This window comes from Globicephala melas, chromosome 14 (genome assembly GCF_963455315.2).
Source record: "Globicephala melas chromosome 14, mGloMel1.2, whole genome shotgun sequence".
NCBI classification, from domain to species: domain Eukaryota; kingdom Metazoa; phylum Chordata; class Mammalia; order Artiodactyla; family Delphinidae; genus Globicephala; species Globicephala melas.
This window is the reverse complement of record NC_083327.1, coordinates 76,342,871-76,356,234: the sequence shown is the minus strand read 5'-3', so window position 1 is coordinate 76,356,234 and position 13,364 is coordinate 76,342,871. Positions and strand designations below refer to the sequence as shown.

Genomic DNA, 13,364 nt, shown 5'->3' with positions numbered 1-13,364 from the left:
GAAAAGGAAGTAGTGGAAGAGAAACAACTACAGTACTTGGATTTTGTCAGGGGATGCAGCAGCGTAGTACACCCCTAGAAAGTCCAGGGCTGAACAAGAGTCCTTTCTCCAGAAGGTTGACCTTTAACTGAGAATACAGGCAACCCAGATAGAACTGAGGGGAATGAAGCAGCCCCAGGGAAGGCCCAGTAGCAGAATCAGCCGTGTCCATCTGTGGGGTGGCACATCGTGGCCAGATCAGCGTATTGTCTGCACGTGCCAGGAGAGCGGGGTGGACAGCAAGGGCCACGGGAGTTGGGGTAGGTGATCACGTCCACGTGGGGAGGAGGGTGATTTGTGAAAACCGCATGGAATGGGAGGGTGACTGTTGGATCTCGATGAATGAGTACAATTGCTGAATTGCAGAAGGGGAGAGAAGGCTGGCCAAGAGGAGAAGACTGCCTGGGATGGGGGGTGGGGGGTGCCGAAAGGCCAGGTGTGTGTTATAACTCTGTTCTGCTCTCTTCCCGAGAAGAAGACTTCTCTCTCTGAGCCTCCCAGTGGGAAGACAATGGGTTCTGGAGTTGGATGAACTGGTCTCCAGACCAGTTCTACCACTTTCTAGTTGTGTCATCCTCAGCAGCTTTCTTACTCCCTGTAACATCAGCTTCCTCCTAAAAGGAAGGGAGATAATAAGACCAATCTGTGGACTCCTTGGAAGAATGACCGATCTGTGGACTCCTCGGAAGAATACATGAGAGTTATATTTGACCATGTGCTATATAAACATAGCGTGTGCTCAGTCATTGGTAATTTCCTCGGGCCAGCCCTTCCTCAGGGCCTTGAGCTCCTGATGCCCACAGGCTGTGTCCGCTTACTAACTCAATTAGAGGTACAGTTCAACTCAGATACAGATCTGAGTTGAGGTACAGATCTCAATTGTTTGCCTTTCCCTGTTGCTGTTTCTATCTGGTTAGCGTTTGAATTCTTACAGTTAACCCAGCTCAAACCCTTGGTGTCGTCTTTGGTTAACTTTTGCCTTTCACGTGACATTTCTAGTCCGTCATCTGATCCTGTCCGTTTCTTTCTCTTGCGATGTTATCGTCTCCGTCTCCGGGGGGCTCACACCATGTCATGAACGGATTGCTCAGAAGCTTTCTGACTTTGGTTAGCCCTATCCAGCTTGCACATTCTTTAGATACCACTGAACACCTCTGTCCTTCCATAATCCTTTGATTTGGCCGTACCTTTTCCATCTAACCTTGTTTTTCATTAGTTCTTAGAGTAATAACAGACACATTTATTTATGCTGCGTGTGTGCCAGGTATGTGTTAAGGACTTTATTTATATGAGACCATTTTCTTTATTTCAGCCCCCAACGTTGCACAGTTAATCAGTGTTTGAACCCAGGCAATCTGGGTTCACTCTTTTTTTGTTGTTTTTTGCTCCAGCAGGTGGCATGTGGGATCATAGTTCCCCGATTGGGGATCAAACCTGCGCCCCCTGCAGTGGAAGCTTGGAGTCCTAACCCCTGGTCCACCAGGGAAGTCCTCAGAGCCTGCCCTCTTCAGACCTGTGTATCTTCATTGGCTTCCATCCGTATAAACTCCTAGAGAGCAGGGGCCACGTGATTTAGCACTGCTCCCCACACTCCGTGCCTTGTCCGGACATACAGTAGGCACCACTGAATGCATTCTTTGCATAATTTCCTCATTCCTTCTCTGGGCCCTAGTTCACGCCGTTCTCTCCCAGCATCATGGCGGGAGGTTCAGGAAGGGGTCGGTGGTCTGATATGAACTCATACAACCTGGGTTCATATCTCAGACATTTACCCACTATTTCACCTTGGTTGGGTCACTTCTCTGAAGCCACAGTTTTCCTCTACAAAATGGGGATAATAGTAACGCCACCTCATAAAGTTTACACGAAGAATCAATGAAGTAACGTGTGTCAAATGCTTTAGTCCTGTGCCTGCACGTGGAAAAGGGTCCATAAACATCAGCTCTTGTAAGCAGTAGAATTATGCCCTCCCCTGCCTCTTTCAACTCACTTTTGTCTTTCTTTTAGGCCTATCTCAACTCGCATCATCTGTCTGACACTTGTGTAACTTCTTCAGCTCACAAAGAACCAGACACTTGCTTCTTTTTGACCATTCATTAGCTGCGTGACTTTGAGCGTGTTACTACATTGTACAAGTCTCAGTTGTATTATGGTGATAAAAAAGGGTTTTCTTTGTGTGGAGTAAAGAAGGAGTATGTGACACATTGTAAGCACTCAGTTAATTTTAGTTTTCTTGCCTTTTTTTCCCTCCCTCGTCACCAACTCCTCCTCTACCGACAGACCAGCAGGCCCCCATAAAGGCTCATTGACAGACTCAAGTCCTAACTTCGTTGTTTGGAAGTTACATGGAAGAAAGGGAGGCTTCTACTGTATGGAAAGGACTGGATTGAGGTCCAGTAGCAGGAAACTCTTAGTTGAAGAACCCTTGCCCTGTGCCCTTTGGTCTTGTTGAAATGTACTTTTGGTGGTCCCTTATAAACATAACCAAGTTTTACACTGTGCAACAAAATTTTGACATCTTTGGACTCATTAATTCAACAAATGATTCTTTTTTTTTTTTTTTTTTTGTGGTATGCGGGCCTCTCACTGTTGTGGCCTCTCCCGTTGCGGAGCACAGGCTCCGGACGTGCAGGCTCAGTGGCCATGGCTCACGGGCCCAGCCGCTCCACGGCATGTGGGATCTTCCCGGACCGGGGCACGAACCCGTGTTCCCTGCATCGGCAGGCGGACTCTCAACCACTGCGCCACCAGGGAAACCCAACAAATGATTCTTGAATACCTACTTTGTGCCAAGAAACGTCCTAGCTGTCGAGGGTATGATGATGGACAAAACCAGCCTGGTTTTCGTCTTCACAGAGCTTGTCCTGCCGGGGAGACAGACACCAGCCATGCAAATATTACATTATAAAGCTGGATGTGTTATGAGGGGAAAGCAAAGGTGCTAGGAGATACATGCTAAGGGGATTTAGTGTTGAAGGCCAGGGAAATGTTCCCAGTGAAAGGGATGTTTGAGCTGAGATCTGAGGGCTGAGTACGAGAGCCCAAGGAAGGAGGCAAGGGAAACCTTCAGATTTAATACTCACTCTTATTCTCTTAATGTAAGATGCTATTTAGTGTTCTGTGAAGCTTGGATGATGACAGATGATAATTAGTTTGCAAACCTGGGGGTGCCTAAATATGCTGTCACTGACTGTTTTTATCTCACTTGTGCATAAATAGTGTGTGTGTCGGGCTGGGAGAGGGAGGCTGAATGTACTTGAGCACAGTCAGGCGTCGTGTTTTCATTACACTCGGGGCCAATGCTGTCAGTCAGGCTCACCCAGGCACTTTGTCACGTTGCGGGTCGCGCTGTCTGGGCTTGTCTGCTCAAGGGCAGGCGCTCTTTATTTTAATTTGTATTACGTATATTTGCTCTGTAAGTTGTTGTTTGTTGGAACTTGGAGAGCCAGGTGCTTGCAGCTAGAGTATGGGCCAACTTTTTGGAAATTTGAATGAAGTTTGTTAACACAAAGAAGGGACACCCTTCAGCCAAGTGTAACGGGCTACTAAAATACGATAGCTGTGAAGGAACAGTCCTTTAAACCCCTCCCCGCTGCTTCCCCTAGTATAATCATCTCAATGGAACCCATTTTCTGACCTCTTTCAGGAAAGGTATTTCCTGAAACATTACAGCAGAGTTTTGCAAAGTGATGAGCCCATGATAGTATTAGAGATGATTTTAGACTGCCTGACTAGGTCAAGGGAAGACTGTGTTTGTAGCTAGCCTTTCTTCAACACCTGTCACTTATGATTTCCCTTTTGACATCAAGAAGCAGGCCCTAAGACATTAATAACTTTGCTTTGTTTTCATTATACTTATGTTTATGATACTTTCTGTGTATGGCAAGTGATACTAATTTATAGCAGTGATTTACAGACTTTTTCAAAAATGATGTTAAAAATGAATTGATTTTTAAAAAAATAAAGCACATAATAGTAGAAATGGCACTCAGAGTTGACAAAATCATTGAGGTGGTTCTTGAATGACTGAAGTTTGGGAACACTGCCTTGGTGTAATCTGGACTTTTTTCCTGCTATCTGGCATTTGTATTCTGGTTCTGAGGGCCTATAAAAATTGGGTGTTAAAATCTGATGACACGATAAAATATTATGTTACTCTCACTGTGGCTCTAATCAAAAGGATGGATAATAGTAAGTGTTGGTGAGGATATGGAGAGGTTGGAACCCTCATAAATTGAGAGTAGGAATGAAAAACGGTGCAATTTTTTTGGGAAACAGTTTGACAGTTCCTCACAAAGTTAAAACGTAGAGTTACCTTATGATCCAACAAATTCACTCCTAGGTATATACTCAAGAGAATTGAAAACCTATGTTCAGGTAAACGCCTGTACCCGAATGCCTATTGCAGTGTTCTTCATAATGGCCCAAAAGTAGAAACAACCCATACATCCATCAGCTGATGAATGGATTAAAATGTAGAGTGTATCTATCCATACAGATATTATTCAGCCATAAAAAGGAATGAAGTATTGAGTCATGCTGCAACATGGATAAACCTTGGAAACGTTATGCTAAGTGAAATAAGCCAGACACAAAAGGTTACGTCTTGTAGTGTTCCATTTACAGGAAATGTCCAGAACAGGCATATCAATAGAGGTAGAATGTAGATTAGTGACTGCAAGGGTTGGGTGGAGAGGGAATGGAGAGTGGCTGCCAGTGGGTATGGGGTTTCTTTTTTGGGTGATGGAAATGTTCTCAAATTAGATGGTGGTCACACAACCTTTTTTTTTTTTTAATAAACAGCTCAAATTTATTTCTCACGGTTCTGGAGGCCATACGTCCAAGTTCAAGGTGCCGGCATGGTTGGGTGAGGGTCCTCTTCTGAGTTGCAGACTTTTCTTTGTATCCTCACAAGGTTGAGGGACAAGCTATTAAATATACTAAAAATCACTGAATCGTACACTTTTAAAATTAGGATATAATTCCTAATACCATAGAATTTATGATACATGAATTGTATCTTAATAATAAAATTGGGCAGCATAAAAAAGGGTAGCTGTCCATATGAAGGCTTTACGTGGCGGTGTTGACTACTACTGCTGCCGGTAGAATGACATTGCCCCTCTGTTATTAGGATTATGCTTTTCCCAGTGGTGCCCACGTGGCCTTTGGAGCCAGAATCCTAACACAGACCAACGTGGGTAAGTTCTAACATGCTGTGCAAAGTGTAACATTACATCTCCATCTTCACAGTAGTACTCTGAGATCTGTGGGCTATTCACATGTATGTGTATATACATACATATACCTAACTGAATATATATATGGATGTATGAATACATATATTACTCATATGTAATGGGGGAGATGAGACTACAGAAGTTGGATGGTAGAGTAGGTAGGGCCTTGAACCAGTTCTTTGTGCTATACTTTCTGCTGTAATCTGTAAACAACTTGTCACACACTTGAGAGGTAGCAGGCCAAGGTCACAGTTGCAAAATGGGGTTGAAGATGAGAAAGCTCACTCTTGCCAGATTAACTCACTTATGTAAGGATGTATTCTCATGAACCTTTTCATTGATGCCACTGTAAATATTGACTCAAGATGTCTTAAACAGCAATAATAGAATACCTCATAATTTACAAAGCACTCTCAAACACAGTACTTCATGTTATCTTAGTTTAAATCTAGGGAAACCAAAGTCTGAAAGTTGAGTAACTGGCCCTAGACACACAGGCAAGTCAGAAATCAAGCTGGATTTTAAGCCGGGTTGTCTGACTCCATGCCTGCTGTGTTTTCGTTCTTTCCTCACGCCCTCCCGTTGTTTTGTTTGGAACGTGTGGATCCATTCATTCTCCATTCATTTGACGGTTACTTACTGAGTGCCTCGTAGGGGTAAGAATCTGTTCTTGGAGCTGGAGCCAGGCTAGACGAGGACCCTAAATCTTATGGTGCAGATGGTTTAGAGGGAGGGGCCCAGCTGGAGACCACTGGCCTAATAAAGCAAGGTACTTTCAAAGAGTGATGCCTTAAGAAGAAAATAAGAAGGTGGTATGACAGAAGGGACTGAGACATGTCCAAGGACTTTTTTAGATTGGATTGTCAGGGAGCACCTCTCTGAAAGGTGACATCTGAGTTGAGACCAGAAGGACCTGAGAAAAGTCAGCCAGGCAAAGATCCGGCAGAAGATTTTTCTAGAAAGATGAACATCTAGTGTTCTGCATAGCCCCAGCGTTTCTAGTGCTCCTTCTAGGAATCGACTTCTGAGTCCTGAATTTAAATCATTGTTCTGGTCTTCTTCTGTACACACATCTGTCATTTTCTACTTTTTGTCAGTGTGTATGTATGTGTGTGTGTGTATGTGTATATACCTATATATATATATATATGTATAATATAGCATGTGTGTGTATGTACCTATAGATATAACACACGTTGTATTATACATAGTATAAATAAACAATTATAAAAATAAATTTCAAATTAAGTACTTCTTTTTCAGTAGAAAAATATCATTCTAAAGGTGTGATTTTCCTATCAGGCATAAGCCTTTTGCGACATCACTTTGAGTGATTCCCTCTTAGGAATCTGACCTGGGGTTTTTGCTTGGGTGACTAAACAGTTGTTGTGATGACCATGAGAAGAAGGTGGCATCTCCAGTTGTTGGCCCTCCTCAGGACCACCTGTTGACCATATATTTCATGAGACTCCCTGAAGGCATTTGCAAACCCTACACACACAAGTGCTGTCGGGCAGTGTCTATTTGATGCTAAATAAATAGATCTGAGTTGGCTCAGATGGAATGAATACTTTGTTCCAGGGAAGATGTCATTCTTTCAGAACTTCCAAGCAGAAAGCTTTTGTTTTTTAGGTAGTGCCATGCATTCTAAAATAAGAAACAGGCCGATGAAAGGATAGAGGTGATTTGGGTCAAATACTGTGAGTTTCGGGGTGGGAGGTGGCTGGTGGCGACTGCAGTGGCATTTGGGGAGGATGAGGTAGGAGGTTCCGTGAAAAGGATTTCAGTAGCTGCCGTCTCCCTTAAGAACCGGTCTCGGTGCTGATGGTCAAGGCTCTCTGGGGCTCTCAGTGGAAACAGAGCCTCTGTCGAACCTCAATTCCTCTTCCTCAAAGCTTCACCTGCCTCCTTGCTTTTCCGTGCCTCCCTATACTGTATGTTCTCTTTGCAGTTAACTTTTTTAAAAAAATTATTTATTTATTTATGGCTGTGTTGGGTCTTTTTGTTGCTGCGCATGGGCTTTCTCTAGTTGCAGTGAGTGGGGGCCACTCCTCGTTGCGGTGCGCGGGCCTCTCACTGTCGTGCCCTCCCTTCTTGCAGAGCACGGGCTCTAGGCGTGCAGGCTTCCGTAGTTGTGGCTCGCGGGCTCCAGAGCGCAGGCTCAGGAGCTGTGGCTTGCGGGCCCAGTTGCTCAGTGGCATGTGGGATCCTCCCGGGCCAGGGCCCGAACCCGTGTCCCCTGCACTGGCAGGCAGACTCTCAACCACTGCGCCACCAGGGAAGCCCTGCAGTTAACTCTTTTCATAGAGCAACCCTTCCACATTTTCTTCCCCTTGTAAAAAAATACAAGTGGAGGACAACAGCTCAGGACATCTCTGCCCCCCTCCCCCAGTCCCATCGCTCCCCAACAAAGGCTTCTCCCAGGGAGTTCTCCATTCTTGCCCTGAGAGCAGAGCCTGGGTCCCAGACTGTGGTAGAACCTTCCGGTTTTACGGTATTTCCCGGTTTTTGCAGCATCCTTGCTCATGCTTGCGTGTGCTTCTGGAGGGCGGGTGCTTCTTTCTGTGTGTATCGTAGATGCAAATCAGTACAGGAGCCCAGTGAACTGAGCTGCTATCTGCCTAGAAAGCGTACCACACACGGGTTTTTTTCTTTTCTTTCTTTTTTTTTTCTCCTGTGGTTTACTTGGCTGATTTTTTTTTTTAATTGAAGTATAGTTGATTTACAACGTTGTGATAGTTTCAGGTGTGCAGCAAAGTGATTCAGTTATACATATATATATCTCCCTCTGTTCTTTTTCAGATTCTTTTCCATTGTAGGTTATTACAAGATATTGAATAAAGTTCCCCGTGCTATACAGTAGGTCCTTATTATCTATTTTATATATGGTAGTGTTTATCTGCCACACTTCCTAATTTATCCTGCCCGCCCGCCTCTCTCCTCTGGTAACCACAGGTTTGTTTTCTGTGTCTGTGAGTCTATTTCTGTTTGGTAAATAAGTTCATTGTATCACTTTTTTAGATTCCACATGTAAGTGATATCATATGATACTTGTCTTCCTCTGTCTGACTGCCTTCACTTAGTATGATAATCTCTTGGTCCATCATGTTGCTGCAGATGGCATTTTTCATTCTTTTTTATGGCTGAGTAATATTCCACTGTATCTATGTACCACATCTTCTTTATCCATTCCTCTGTTGATGGACACTTAGGTTGCTTCCATGTCCTGGCTATTATAAATGGTGCTGCTATGAATGCTGGGATGCATGTCTTTTTTTTTTTTTTTCTGTAGCCCTCAGGATATACAGGTTGGTGTTGACCTGCACTGACAGCTACTTCTTGTTTTCTCTCTCTCTCTCTTTTTTTTTTTTGTATTCTCTCTCTCTGCCTTTGTCTTTTCCTGGGATGCTAATGGCATGTGGAAATCTTGAAGTATACCCCCTAATCTTCCCTATTTTTATTGGATCCTGGAAAGAGATAGCTTGCCTCTTTCTAAATTCAACTTTTTGAAAACTTACTCTGGGAAATATAGGTATGTAGAGAATTTTATGAATTCTGCAGATATTTAATCCTTTAAAGGCAGTCATTTTTATTGGTGTATCACCACCCTCTTATAGTCACTGCTGGCCTAAAAGGCCAGTTTCGAGAGTCACCTTCAAAAGTGAAAGAACTAGAAAAGAATTCAATTCAGATTTCCTAGAAAAAAAATAGAATCCATCTCAGCTGTATTTTAGAGTGCTGTTGAGAAACTTGGGACAGCAACTCAAGCAACTCAAGATGTTATCAACAACAAGCCTGTAGGCATTGGTGTCCCAAGTTCCTTAATTTTCTCTTCGACCCATCTAGGTGGGAGAGCCATTTATATTTACATTACCATTAAAATTTCTGATGGTAGTCACAGACAGTAAACTAAGTCAGCTTAAATGACGTGAATAATTTCCTGGTATATAACACTGTACTTTCTTTAGATCATTTAAAGGGATGTCTGTGAATCTTCTGCACTGGAGGATGGAGAGACACTATATGGTGGTGAAGAGCAGAGACCCTGGTGCCAGCTCCCTGGCTCTCAGCCTGGCTCTGTGTGGCCTTGGGCAAGTCACCTCCCCTCTCTGTGCCTCAGCTCTTCAGCTCCGAAGTGGGACACTTATAGTACCCAATCTTGGGGACACTGGGAGGATTAAATGGTTTATATATATTAAATTTTGGCAAGGTGCCTGCCATGTGGTAAGTGACATTTAACTGTTTGTAATTTTATATATTTATCTTTCCCAATTTTAAGAAGTTTCTTCTTCTTAATTTTATATCACAGAAAACTTGATATCTTCTCAGCCATAGTATTTGGTGAGAGAAATCAACCCTATTTTATTTTGCATTAAAGGCTTTAGAATTTGTTTGAAGCCATCAATTTTGCAGGTCTTAAGACTGAAACTCCTCTGTTTGTTCACCAAATACAGACCTCTTGGAGGGTGTTCACCTGCATTTCCTCCCGTATCCTGATGCCACACCTGAGAGGATCCTGGGAGCTTAGGCTTTATGGCTCAGTCTGGCCCTTGACTTTCTTTTTTTTTTTTAATAAATTTATTTATTTTGGCTGCGTTGGGTCTTTGTTGCTGCGCACGGGCTTTCTCTGTTTGAGGCGAGCGGGGGCTACTCTTCGTGGCGGTGCGCAGGCTTCTCATTGCAGTGGCTTTGCCTATTGTGGAGCACGGGCTTAGTTGCTCCGCGGCATGTGGGATCTTCTCGGACCAGGGCTCGAACCCGTGTCCCCTGCGTCGGCAGGCGGACTCTCAACCACTGCACCACCAGGGGAGCCCTGGCCCTTGACTTTCTTTTTTTTTTTTTTTTTTTTTTTTCCTTGACTTTCTTTAATGTTCTCTTAAAATCTATAATTTGTACTGTATGTCAGTGTGAATGTTTCCATGTGTAGATTTTTTTCTTTTGTGTATCTCAGAAAGCTCTGTAGCCATCGTCTGGTCCCTCGTTGAGGGAGACAGAGCGGGCACTTCCTGCCCTGCTTCATGAGAAGGGAGCGGATCCAGGGAGGCTAGTCGCACCACATCCTGAGTCAGTGCTTGCTGAGCCAGCAGAGGGCCAGTCTTTAAATTATGTAATAATTATGTTATTAATTCGAAAACAAGAAGTATACTTTTGAATTCTGCCCTCATTCTGGGCCTATATGATCTTATAAGGTATTAACCTCAAAAGTACTATTTTTTCCTCGTGTCCGTTACTGTGTACAAATAGTGTCAACTACCTGCCCTGTGGATGGGAGCCGGCTTTGGTATTTGGGCCCTTGCCCTTTCTGTTAATAGGAGGTTGGATGATGGTGGTATCCTATTAATTTGAAGATGGGAAGAAGGCAGTGACCGAAGATTATAGATCCGTATGGGAATTCCCTGGTGGTCCAATGGTTAGGGCTTGGCACTTTTACTGCCGTGGGCCTGGGTTTGATCCCTGGTTGGGGAACTAAGATCCTGCAAGCTGCGCGGCATGGCCAAAGAGAAAAGCAAAAAAGATTACAGAGTGGTAGAAATTCAGTGCTGGTTGGCCATGGGGTCAACTTTCCAGCCCCTGCCTTTACACACTGGAGAACAGGGGACAAGGTCTGCTCGAGGTCACATAGCTCCTAAGGTTAGAGCCACAGGCCTACCTGGTGTTGCCCCTGCACAACATAAAGGCGACTTTGCAAGATGAGGACCTATGAGATCAATGTCACTCAGTAGCATAGGACATGAGGCATTTCATGTTTCCCCAGAGTGCAGTAACAATGGGATTTTCTGGAGGACGAGGAGAAAGCTTCACTTTAATCACTCAGGAAACCAGAGTGGACGTTCTCTCAAGCCACAATTATGGTAAACTTGTGGGGAATTTGTGTTGAAGAATCTAGAAGATTCTTCCCCCGCCACACCATAAGCTGCAAGGGCTAGGACCTTCTCTGTCGATTTTCCCATCAGGACTATCTGTAGCTCTGGTCTCAGGGGGTTCATGAAAGAAAGATAAGAAGGTGAGAACCGGACAGGGTCACTAAGAGGAATGTGACAGGTGAGGGGGTCCTACAACCTCAACAATTCACCCCTGTCAGAGTTGGGATCTTCAACCTCAACCAGGATTTCTTTTCTTTTCTCTCTTTTATCCAGCCAATATTTGAGCGTCGCATTGTGCCAGGCTGAGTCATCAACACGGGCGTGGCCCCAGCCCCATATTTTAGAGAGGGAGAGAGGCAAATGCAGGATAATGAACAAGTAAATACTCCCAGGCTTGCTAAGTCCTGTGAAGGAAGCAAACAGGACACACAGGGAAGAACAGCGATTTGGGGGCTCTTGTGCGTACCGGGCTCCACTGGAGGCATCCCTGCGATGTGATATTTGAGTTGAGACTGAGAGGTGAGAAGGCACGAACGTTCCAGGTTAAAGGAGCGTCACAGTGACAGGCCTTGAGGTAGAAAGGGCCAGATATCCTCAGTGTCCAACGCGATGGTCTGGGGAGAATGTGGCAGGAGACGAAGTTGGAGAGGCGGGCAGGACCCGGACAGACTAGCCTGGACTTTGCTGGCTGTGGATTTTGATCTCACAGGGCTTGGAGCAAGGGAGTAACATTTAAACTGTGTGTTGAGAAGGTTTTAATGAGTCTTCAGAACGTTAATCTACGTGAAAGACGCCCATCACCCAAGACCGTATATTGTATGACCCGATTTATGTGCAATGTGCGGAATCCATCATGTGAAATCGCCAGGCGAACCCAAAGAGACAGAAAATAGGTTAGTGATGGCCCAGTGGTAGGCGGTGGGCTGTGTGACATGGGCAGTGACTGATGATGGGCCCAGGGAGTTTTTTTTGGGGGGGGGGTGTTGAAAATAAAATTGGTTATGGTTATGGTGGCATGAATATACTAGAACTCATTGAATTGTCCACTCTATATAGGTGACTTGTAGGGTATATACATTATATTTCAATAAAGCTGTTATTAAAAAATAAAAAAAGTCTACTGCTGCCTGACAAACCTGCTTCATTGTTCTAGGCAGCTGTCCCCAATATAGCAGCTGTGAGGGCCTTTCTCCACCCTCCTGGTATGTGAGCATCTCCTTCGGCCCCTTCCCCTGCGACCTCACCAAGTAAAAGGCATCAGCTGCTGATAATGTCAACTTCTTGCATCAAACCTCCATGTCTTCCGATCCCGTACAGGCTTCTGTGCTGTCCTTTCACAATGCTCAGAAATGGTTTTCAATCCTGACTCTGCGTCTTGTTGGTTCTGTGACTTAGGCCAGTTATTCGACAGGTCCATGAGCCCCAATTTCAATACTTTTTTTTAAAATTTAACACTTTGTGGGCTTCCCTGGTGGCGCGGTGGTTGGGAGTCCGCCTGCCGATGCAGGGGACGCGGGTTCATGCCCCGGTCTGGGAAGATCCCACATGCCGTGGAGCAGCTGGGCCCGTGAGCCGTGGCCGCTGAGCCTGCGCGTCCGGAGCCTGTGCTCCGCAATGGGAGAGGCCACAACAGTGAGAGGCCACAACAGTGAGAGGCCCACGTACCGCAAAAAAAACAAACCAAAAACTTTGTATTTTCACAGTTAACTAGCACTTACTATGTACCTATCACTAATATCTGTAAGTGCTTTAAGAATATTAACTTATTTACAAATTTTAACACATTTACTCATCCAGATAACCCCACAAGGTGTAGGTACTCTTAGCTTCTCCATTTTGTGGGTGAAAAAACTGAGGCACAGAGAGGTTAAGTTACTTGTATGAGGTCACACAGCTGGGAAGTAGCGGAACTGAATCCAGGCAGTCGGGCTCCAGAGGCCTTGCTCCCAAACGCTCTACCTCCATGGCCACAGGTACTCTCCTGGCCTGTAAAATGGGCTTAATCTAAGCTCCTTCCCTTGTTTCATTTATGATCCTTTGATCTTCAATTACTATATCTTATACCATTTCTGCTGTGCTCAGCATGGTGCCTGAAGCATAGTCTGTACTTAATTAATGTACTTAATTAAGTCACTTTCATCCATTTCTTTATTGATGACCTCAGACCCCACAAGGATTTGGGTGCCCCATTGATGTTTGGGCTCTGCCTTAGCTCTGCCTT

The 13,364-nt window shown here is 44.6% G+C and overlaps 1 protein-coding gene and 1 non-coding gene across 6 annotated transcripts in view; both read left to right on the top strand.

Annotated features, from left to right (window-relative positions):
- Window positions 1–13,364, top strand: part of CNKSR3 (CNKSR family member 3) — a 104,503-nt gene that overhangs the window by 33,130 nt on the left and 58,009 nt on the right. The gene's annotated exons all lie outside the window — the stretch shown is intronic.
- On the top strand, window positions 10,673–10,745 carry TRNAK-UUU (transfer RNA lysine (anticodon UUU)). The gene has a single exon. It is a non-coding gene; the product is annotated as a tRNA-Lys (tRNA).